The sequence below is a fragment of the Rutidosis leptorrhynchoides genome, chromosome 3 (assembly GCF_046630445.1).
Source record: "Rutidosis leptorrhynchoides isolate AG116_Rl617_1_P2 chromosome 3, CSIRO_AGI_Rlap_v1, whole genome shotgun sequence".
Classification (NCBI taxonomy): domain Eukaryota; kingdom Viridiplantae; phylum Streptophyta; class Magnoliopsida; order Asterales; family Asteraceae; genus Rutidosis; species Rutidosis leptorrhynchoides.
This window is the reverse complement of record NC_092335.1, coordinates 145,954,126-145,964,845: the sequence shown is the minus strand read 5'-3', so window position 1 is coordinate 145,964,845 and position 10,720 is coordinate 145,954,126. Positions and strand designations below refer to the sequence as shown.

The following is a 10,720-nucleotide window of genomic DNA, read 5'->3' as shown; positions in this document are numbered from 1 at the left end:
AAACATAAATATTCAACAACAACAACAACAACAACAATACCCAATATCACATGAGTGGTGTATGGGGAGGTGAGATGTAGACAATCCTTCCCCTATCCGAGAATAAAGACAAGTCGTTTCTCCACCCAGAGTGACACACTCTCAAGAGTAGAGAAAGTCATCCCTCTCTTTATTCAACGGATAAAGAGATTGCTTCCGAGTGGACCTCCGCCCTTTAAGTAGAGAAAAGTTTTTTTTTTTTTTTTAAATAAAAAAAAATATTAAAATAAAAATAATAATAGACGCCATGAAAATGGTAGAATCAAATTTTCATGGGTTTTAAATCCTGCTTGGAATTTAATTTAGGCTCAAAGAGTCAGTCAAGTCGCCAATAAATCGACGATTGTTGTCGACTCAATAGAGCCATGCAAAACATAAATATTAACAAGTAAATTCAGATCGACTTCAATGATAATCCAACTTGGATCGATCTGAACATTCAGACAAAACAAGAAGGAGAAAATGATCGGTCTAAGGATAGAGTTCAATAACGGATTGATAAGCTCGAATATGTTTTACAGTGTAACGAGTGAATCCTGACTCATGCAACACATACACCCATTCATCCAAAGTTCTTTCTTTACCATCACTTGTATGAGCCATCATAACCATATCCATCATCAAACCTACTTCTTTAAACTCGTGATCTTCATTACGACCCACAATTGCGTCTACAATTATCACCTTACCATCTTTAGGAATAGCCTCTCTACATTTTCTGAGAATGTTAATGCATTGTTCATCCGTCCAATCATGTAGTACTTTCTAGCATATCAAATAAAAAACACACATTTATTTACTAATCTTTGCCAAGAAAGGAAAGTATATATGTAGAACTATGATACTTGTTGGAGCTACTAGGATCTTGGGATCGAGGTTTCTAGCGAATCGTTAACTTACGGGTATCGATTTAGTCGAACCGATCACGAATGATGGATTAGATCGATGCCTAGAGTCGTTAATTCTACTTGCGTGGGTTTTGCAGGTGTTCTAAATGAGAGAATTCGGCTGGAACTAAATGGGATGATTAACACTAAAAGTGAATATTTGATCGTCTATATATAGTGTATGGGCTTCTGTCGGTCGACATTGTGGTTTAACTTTAATATGCATCGGTTGATATAACAAGAGACTTAATATGCACCAATAATACTACTCCCTCCCTCCAAAAACTACTGTCTCGCTTTGACTTTTTAAGTCTTTCTTGTACAACTTTGACTTTAAATATTTTTGTTTGTTTACTTTTTAAGTATTACTTGTAAACTTTGACTTTAAATATTTTTGTTTGTGTTATAGTATAATATTTGATGAAAGTTACCAATGAAAACACATATCAAAACCGAATAGCACAAATATTAATATTGAAAAAAAAAAAAAAAAAAAAACTTTCAAAAATCAAACTAAGACACTTATTTTGGAACGCATAGAGTATAAGAAATCGAAAATGATGTATGTGTTGCTAGAAGAAAATAATTAATGAACTAACCATCAAATAAACCGCATCAGCTTTTGGAACATGGTCAAACATATCGCCTCCAACGTGTTCGACACCCGCAAATGAAGGAGCTACCGATACAACATGAGGAAGATCATAGTTAATACCTTTGATCCATGGACAAGCCTCCACAATTGTTCGTAGAGCCGTCCCATCACCACCGCCAACATCCACCAAACTACTCAGCCCCTCAAACACCTCTGAACAATCTTTAATCACTGCCGCTACCGCCACCCTCGCATCACACGCCTTCAGGATTCGCAGCACAATATCCCCAGAGATCAAGATTATCATTTGCCGCTTCAAACGGTAACTTGTTGTTGCCTAAAACCCAACCACTTAACTTTTGAAATGGAGCATTCGTTACCTGAGTATTCTCTAAAAGCACTAAATCGACCATGCTATGCTTTCCATTTCTCGTTAAAAGGCGAGATAATGGGGTTTGGACATACCCAACAGACGTTTCAGTTATCGATTTTTCTTGAAATATTTTAAAGTGGATCAAAAACCTCATAATCCGATACAGAGATGAAGGTTGTGCACATCCTAGCTCTGTAACAAGCTCGGCTAGCGTCATTGGTGTTTCGCGATTTTCGAGGATATCCGGTATTCCGAGCTCAATGGCACACTTGAGTAGAGCCAATGGAGTGAAACCAAATATATATTTCCATATTAGTTCTTTAGCAGCTACTTCTTCTTCTTCTTCTTCTTTGGACTTAATTTTATCTATTTTGATTTGAGAAGACATGATGATTATGATCTTAATTAATTGAAGTGCAAGATTGTGAGTTTTAGGCTAGCTGTAAATAGAAAGAGATCGAGCTAATTTGCATGCCAGATCTTATAGAAAAAATAGTATGTTTAATTTTTTTGTAATTTCTTGGATAAGATTTAGTGAACCTAGAATTACTCAAATAAATATTGTACATGCCCAGTAACATGTTGCGATTAAATAAGTGATAAGTGAGTTAAGGACAAAAGAATCGTTTTTGTTATAATTAAAATAAAATAGTATAGTACTCCTTAAGTACTCGTATATAGTATAATATATTCCAGTTAATTATTACTAACTTAATTATGTACGCATCACAAACTCTAATTACATACAAACATAATTGGATGTCACCTAAATACCTAATCAATCAAAGCTATTCAATATTATATTACATACAAACATAATTGAATATCACCTAATCAATCAAAGCTTTTCGATATTATATTCTCCATGTAAATCATTGCTATCCGTTTATTTTATTATTTATACAAGACTTTATTTATAAAAGCAAACGAACAAGTTTTGGAAGAAGTCAATTACACTACAAGAAAAACCATCTTTAGTGACGAGAGGTTTTTGATCACTAAGCGACCTTCGTCACTATAGATCCGTCACAAAAAAATTTTAGAGACCAAAAAACAAAATTGCCAAATTCTAGTGGTCACATTTAATGGTCACTATTATTAATGACAAAAAAAAAGCTTTATGTATATGGACCATGATCAACCTTCTTTAGACCATAGTATAGGCTTTTTAGGTTATAATTAGTTAATAATTACACAATAATTAGAATATACCCCTGAAAAAGTGTAAACTTGAGGGGCCGTTGTGTAAATATAGCCGAAGTTGAAGGACCGATTGTAATGTAAACGCAAACTCAAAACGACAATTCGGTATATTAATATTAATAATATTAATTAATAATTAATATTAATATTAAATATTAATATTAATAAATAAAGATGATGATGATGAGAGAGACTATTAAATTTGCAGTCTTTTTCTTTGGAAGTGTGCATTTATTTTTTCTAAATACTCCATTACATTTTAGGGGGATGATTCTCACACACTGTTTTTTGATCCTCACACACCAATTTACTTGAACTCCTCCCTAATAATAGGGTAAAAGGGTGTGTGAGGATCAAAAAACAGTGTGTGAGAATCATCCCCCTACATTTCAGCCTCTTGTCTTAACACCTATAAATTTTGCACGAATTTTTAGAAAAAAGTTAGACCACCTTGGCTTCTTTGGATATCACACCCCCAGTTAGGGCCTGGGTGAAATGTGACTTAATATCAAAATATACCAATATATTATAATAACGAGAACAATACTAAATGAGAAAGTTAAACTTTATGGAGTACGCAGCGGAAAATGAAATGTCGTTACAAAGGAGTAAAGTAAATGTTTAAATGCAATAGTAATAAATGCGATAATCTCTTGATCCTATGTCCAAGTAGCATCACATAAGCGGTAGATAAGTAAGCTTGAATCAAACAGCACCTGAGACAAAACATGCTAAAGTGTCAACCAAAAGGTTGAGTGAAGTTCATAGGTTTAACAAAAGTTTGACCGTTATTTTAGACCACAAGATTTAGTTTGTAAAGTTGATCTCTCGCAGGATCAAAAAGTTATGCCAAAGCGTGATATTTAGACTAACCGTTCAAGTTTGCCCCATGACAAGTTGTGTCTGTCATTGTCGATTTAATTTCATTATCAAGTAATACAAAGACTTAGTCAAATGTATCGGGGACGTTACTCCCGATAGGCCTATCCCCAATAATTAAGAATGCCGCAGCAATTAAAAATATCACTGTAGGGACTTAGTCGGACATAGCCGGGTATAGCATAGTTTAACAGTTTGGTACTTGTGTCTAAATTGTAAAAAGTAAAAACAGCATGTGTCTCACCCCAAGTAAAGTAAGTAAGTTTGCTAGCAATAAAGAGGGGCTATGAATTCACCTTAAATAGCAGTTGAAGTATTCCACGCAAGAAGCAAAGTAAAGCAAGTAAGTGATCTGGATATCAACCTAGAGGTATAACGTTTGATTAGTTAATGTCTAACTGACATAAAGTATGTTTATTAATATAGCAACTATATTGACAGTGACGGTTTTCGAGAAAAGTTTCTATTTCTCAAAAGTTTCTATTTTTGGAAACTTACTATTTATGGAAAGCTTCCACTTATAGTAAGCTTCTAGTTTAAGAATGTTCGGGTTATAATTCTTAAAAAAGATGTTATACAATCTCGCCCAAACTTCGTTGCTAACATGCAAGTTACTCGAATGATCTATTGTTACCGAGTGGCCCAGGATCTCTTGACCAGAATCTAAGTCTTGGCATTCGAGATCCACAAGCGTCCCATAATGGTAACAAGGATCACCCTAGGCCACAAGTAGCGGTGATGTTTGTAGTCTTTGTACGCTATCTTTAATTATAACCTTCACGTTAGGTGCGTATATACATATATATTCATTAATTCGATTTTAATTATAATTCCTATATATATTAATTCATAAAAATACTTTTATAATTTTTAGTAACATATATTACTAATTATAACATGTTATTTATTTTATTTTTAATTGCATATAATTTATAACATTATTTACATGTTTTGGTAAAAAAAATAATAACCCGAAGTAAAAAGTAAAAAGTAAAAAGTAAAGAGTAAGAAAAGAATACTTACTAGTAGTAATTCTTCAAAGAGAGAATGAGAAAAATTTTGGTGTGAGTTTGAATGAGAAATGAGTGGTATTTATACTTGAAAAAATTAGGTAAAAAGAATAAAATAATTAAAAGAAAAAGAAATATTTTAATTTTTAACGGGATTTTAAAATTCAAAAGTATTAAATGTTAGGTCATGGGATAATGCACAAAATAAAATAATAAAAGTAGTTTTTCCATTATAATTTTTAATTAAAAAGTATTTTATTTATTTATTTATTTATTTATTTTTAAATTCATTTATTTTAAGGATTTTTTTTTATAAATAAACAAATTGATTTAGTGCTTTTCCAAGAATATTTGTCAATATTTTTTTTATTTAATTAATAAATACAAATTTTGCATCAAAATAATAAATAATTCGGTATTTTGTATTTTTAATAATAATTATGATTTTAATTATTAAACTATAGTTTTAGTAAGTTTGTATTATTACATTTATATATAATTGGATTTATTATATAGTTAAATATATAATACGTTAACTAAATAATAAAAGTGATACAAAGTTTATATACTTAGTTAAATTATGTCAAATTATATAAATTAATAATATATTATTTATTTAAGCGTACATTGTTGACTAAAAATTACTACGCGATCAATATTTAATTGTATATAACAGCCCTTAATACATATAGCCACGCAGATAACCCTAGGGTTAATTCAGTAAATTTAGAAGTCTAAAAGTGAGGGTTGTTACAGTACCTCCCCGTTAATAAAAACTTCGTCCCGAAGTTTTAGGTAGACTTCTCGGATGCATCAGCGGTTGAGAAGAGATGAGGATATTTCTGTTTCATTTGGTCTTCACGTTCCCAGGTATACTCGGGGTCACGTCGTGAATTCCAACGGATCTTAACAATAGGTATGGTACTTTGTTTTAAGCGTTTAGCAGATCGGTCCATGACTTCTACGGGTTCCTCTATGAAGTGCATTTTATCATCAATGCGAATGTCATCCAAAGGAATAACGAGAGTTACATCAGCAATACACCGTTTAAGATTTGAGACATGAAACACATCATGTACTTGACTGAGTTCGGTTGGTAGTTCTAATCGATATGTCACGGGACCAATTCTTTCAGTGATTGTGAAAGGTCCAACATATCGTGGACTGAGTTTACTTCGTTTACCGAAACGGACAACACCTTTCCACGGGGATACTTTCAACATGACTTTATCTCTAACTTGGTATTCGATGTCCTTTCATTTCTTATCGGCATAACTCTTCTGTCGGCTACGGGCAGTTTCTAAACGTTGCTTGATTTGAATGATCTTTTCGGTAGTTTCATGAATAATTTCAGGACTAGTTAAATGTCTGTCCTCAAGTTCATCCCAACACAGAGGGGATCTACACTTCCGTCCATATAGAGCTTCAAAAGGTGCAGCTTTAATGCTAGAGTGATAACTGTTGTTATAAGAAAATTCAACCAAAGGCAGATGTCTATCCCAGCCTTTGCCGAAGTCGATAACACAAGCGCGAAGCATATCTTCTAATGTTTGAATGGTTCGTTCACTTTAACCATCAGTTTGCGGATGATAAGCTGTACTCATGTCGAGTTGTGTTCCAAGAGCAGTTTGTAAGGATTTCCAGAATCTGGAAGTGAATCTACTGTCGCGATCGGATATGATTGATATAGGAACACCATGACGAGAGACAATTTCTTTGATATACAGTTGTGACAATCTCTCCATCTTGTCGGTCTCCTTGATCGGTAAGAAATGAGCAGATTTAGTAAGACGATCTACTATGACCCATATAGTATCATTTCCACTAGAAGTCTTGGGCATTTTAGTAATAAAGTCCATAGCGATACATTCCCATTTCCACTGTGGAATATCGGGTTGTGTCAATAGACCAGAAGGCTTTTGATGTTCAGCCTTGACTTTCAAACAAGTGAGACACTTACTAACATAAGTAGCAATGTCTGTTTTCATGTTAGGCCACCAGTAGAATTCCTTCACATCATGGTACATCTTACTGGAACCCGGATGAATAGAATACCTAGTCTTATGCGCTTCATCCAAGACTAGTTCACGGAGATTACCGAAGCGAGGAACCCAAATTCTGTTGCCAAAGTACCGTGTACCATTAGATTTCACTTGGAGTTGGTTTTTGAAATGTCCCGTTCTTATTGATTAAAAACGTTCCATATTAATTGATTTCGTTGCGAGGTTTTGACCTCTATATGAGACGTTTTTCAAAGACTGCATTCATTTTTAAAACAAACCATAACCTTTATTTTATAGATAAAGGTTTTAAAAAGCTTTACGTAGATTATCAAATAATGATAATCTAAAATATCCTGTTTACACACGACCATTACATAATGGTTTACAATATGTTACAACAAAATAAGTTTCTTGAATGCAGTTTTTACACAATATCAAACAAGCATGGACTCCAAATCTCGTCCTTATTTAAGTATGCGACAGCGGAAGCTCTTAATAATCACCTGAGAATAAACATGCTTAAAACGTCAACAAAAATGTTGGTGAGTTATAGGTTTAACCTATATATATCAAATCATAATAATAGACCACAAGATTTCATATTTCAATACACATCCCATACATAGAGATAAAAATCATTCATATGGTGAACACCTGGTAACCGACATTAACAAGATGCATATATAAGAATATCCCCATCATTCCGGGACACCCTTCGAATATGATATAGATTTCGAAGTACTAAAGCATCCGGTACTTTGGATGGGGTTTGTTAGGCCCAATAGATCTATCTTTAGGATTCGCGTCAATTAGGGTGTCTGTTCCCTAATTCTTAGATTACCAGACTTAATAAAAAGGGGCATATTCGATTTCGATAATTCAACCATAGAATGTAGTTTCACGTACTTGTGTCTATTTTGTAAATCATTTATAAAACCTGCATGTATTCTCATCCCAAAAATATTAGATTTAAAAAGTGGGACTATAACTCACTTTCACAGATTTTTACTTCGTCGGGAAGTAAGACTTGGCCACTGGTTGATTCACGAACCTATAACAATATATACATATATATCAAAGTATGTTCAAAATATATTTACAACACTTTTAATATATTTTGATGTTTTAAGTTTATTAAGTCAGCTGTCCTCGTTAGTAACCTACAACTAGTTGTCCACAGTTAGATGTACAGAAATAAATCGATAAATATTATCTTGAATAAATCCACGACCCAGTGTATACGTATCTCAGTATTGATCACAACTCAAACTATATATATTTTGGAATCAACCTCAACCCTGTATAGCTAACTCCAACATTCACATATAGAGTGTCTATGGTTGTTCCGAAATATATATAAATGTGTCGACATGATAGGTCGAAACATTGTATACGTGTCTATGGTATCTCAAGATTACATAATATACAATACAAGTTGATTAAGTTATGGTTGGAATAGATTTGTTACCAATTTTCACGTAGCTAAAATGAGAAAAATTATCCAATCTTGTTTTACCCATAACTTCTTCATTTTAAATCCGTTTTGAGTGAATCAAATTGCTATGGTTTCATATTGATCTCTATTTTATGAATCTAAATAGAAAAAGTATAGGTTTATAGTCAGAAAAATAAGTTACAAGTCGTTTTTGTAAAGGTAGTCATTTCAGTCGAAAGAACGACGTCTAGATGACCATTTTAGAAAACATACTTCCACTTTGAGTTTAACCATAATTTTTGGATATAGTTTCATGTTCATAATAAAAATCATTTTCTCAAAATAACAACTTTTAAATCAAAGTTTATCATAGTTTTTAATTAACTAACCCAAAACTGCCCGCGGTGTTACTACGACGGCGTAAATCTGGTTTTACGGTGTTTTTCGTGTTTCCAGGTTTTAAATCATTAAGTTAGCATATAATATAGATATAGAACATGTGTTAAGTTGATTTTAAAAGTCAAATTAGAAGGATTAACTTTTGTTTGCGAACAAGTTTAGAATTAACTAAACTATGTTCTAGTGATTACAAGTTTAAACCTTCGAATAAGATAGCTTTATATGTATGAATCGAATGATGTTATGAACATCATTACTACCTTAAGTTCCTTAGATAAACCTACTGGAAAAGAGAAAAATGGATCTAGCTTCAACGGATCTTTGGATGGCTCGAAGTTCTTGAAGCAGAATCATGACACGAAAACAAATTCAAGTAAGATCATCACTTGAAATAAGATTGTTATAGTTATAGAAATTGAACCAAAGTTTGAATATGATTATTACCTTGTATTAGAATGATAACCTACTGTAAGAAACAAAGATTTCTTGAGGTTGGTGATAATGCTAAAAACGAACATATATTTCATAGCATTATTCCTCAAGAAAGACAAGCTTTTAGTTGCAATTGTTCTATTTACAAGTGATATTCGTTTAAATAATAAAAGGTGAAGACAAAAGACAGATTCGACGATTTGAAGACGCAAACGACCAAAAAGCTCAAAAGAACAAAAGACAATCAAAAAGGTTCCAATTATTGATAAGAAACGTCTCAAATTCACAAGAGTACAAGATTCAAAACGCAAAGTACAAGATATTAAATTGTACGCGAGGACGTTCGAAAATCCGGAACCGGGACCAGAGTCAATTCTTAACGCTCGACGCAACGGACTAAAAATTACAAGTTAACTATGTATATAAATATAATATAATATATAATTAATTATATTAATTATATATATATTATATATATATATAATAAAAACCGTCGGCAGCAGGAAACTCCAAGGGTGTAAACTGAAAATACCTCTCCGCGACTCGCGGAGTTTGAAGGGCTTTTTGCCGCGAGTCGCGGAGCCCCAAAAATCATTCCTGGCTATAAATCAACCCGAATTCTGATCAAAATCATCATCTTTTTTTTCTCTTCCTCTTCATACGAAGTAATATATATTTATATTTATAATTTATATTTTAATTTTAATTATAATTCTAATAATAAGGGTATGTTAGCGAATGTTGTAAGGGTGTAAGTCGAAATTCTGTCCGTGTAACGCTACGCTATTTTTAATCATTGTAAGTTATGTTCAACCTTTTTACATTAATGTCTCGTAGCTAAGTTATTATTATGCTTATTTAAAACGAAGTAATCATGATGTTGGGCTAATTACTAAAATTGGGTAATTGGGCTTTGTACCATAATTGGGGTTTGGACAAAAGAACGACACTTGTGGAAACTAGACTATGGGCTATTAATGGGCTTTATATTTGTTTAACTAAATGAAAGTTTGTTAATGTTAATATAAAGATTTACAATTGGGCGTCCCTATAAATTACCATATACACTCGATCGGACACGATGGGCGGGGTATTTATATGTACGAATAATCGTTCATTTAACCGGACACGGGAATGGATTAATAGCCACTAGAATAATTAAAACAGGGGTGAAATTACATTCAAGGGTAATTGGTGTAATTGTTAACAAAGTAGTAAAACCTTGGTTTACACGCAGTCGATAACCTGGTGTATTCATTAAACAAAGTATTAAAACCTTGTTACAATTCGAATCCCCAATTAGTTGGAATATTTATCTTCGGGTATAATAATAATTTGACAAGGACACTTGCAATTTATATTTATGACTGATGGACTGTTATGGACAAAAACCAGACGGACATATTGAATAATCCAGGACAAAGGACAATTAACCCAAGGGCATAAAACTAAAATCAACACGTCA

The 10,720-nt window shown here is 32.7% G+C and overlaps 1 pseudogene; it reads right to left on the bottom strand.

The window, feature by feature from the left end:
- Positions 1–390: 390 nt before the first annotated feature.
- On the bottom strand, positions 391–2,282 carry LOC139896887 (acetylserotonin O-methyltransferase-like; annotated as a pseudogene).
- Positions 2,283–10,720: the final 8,438 nt, after the last annotated feature.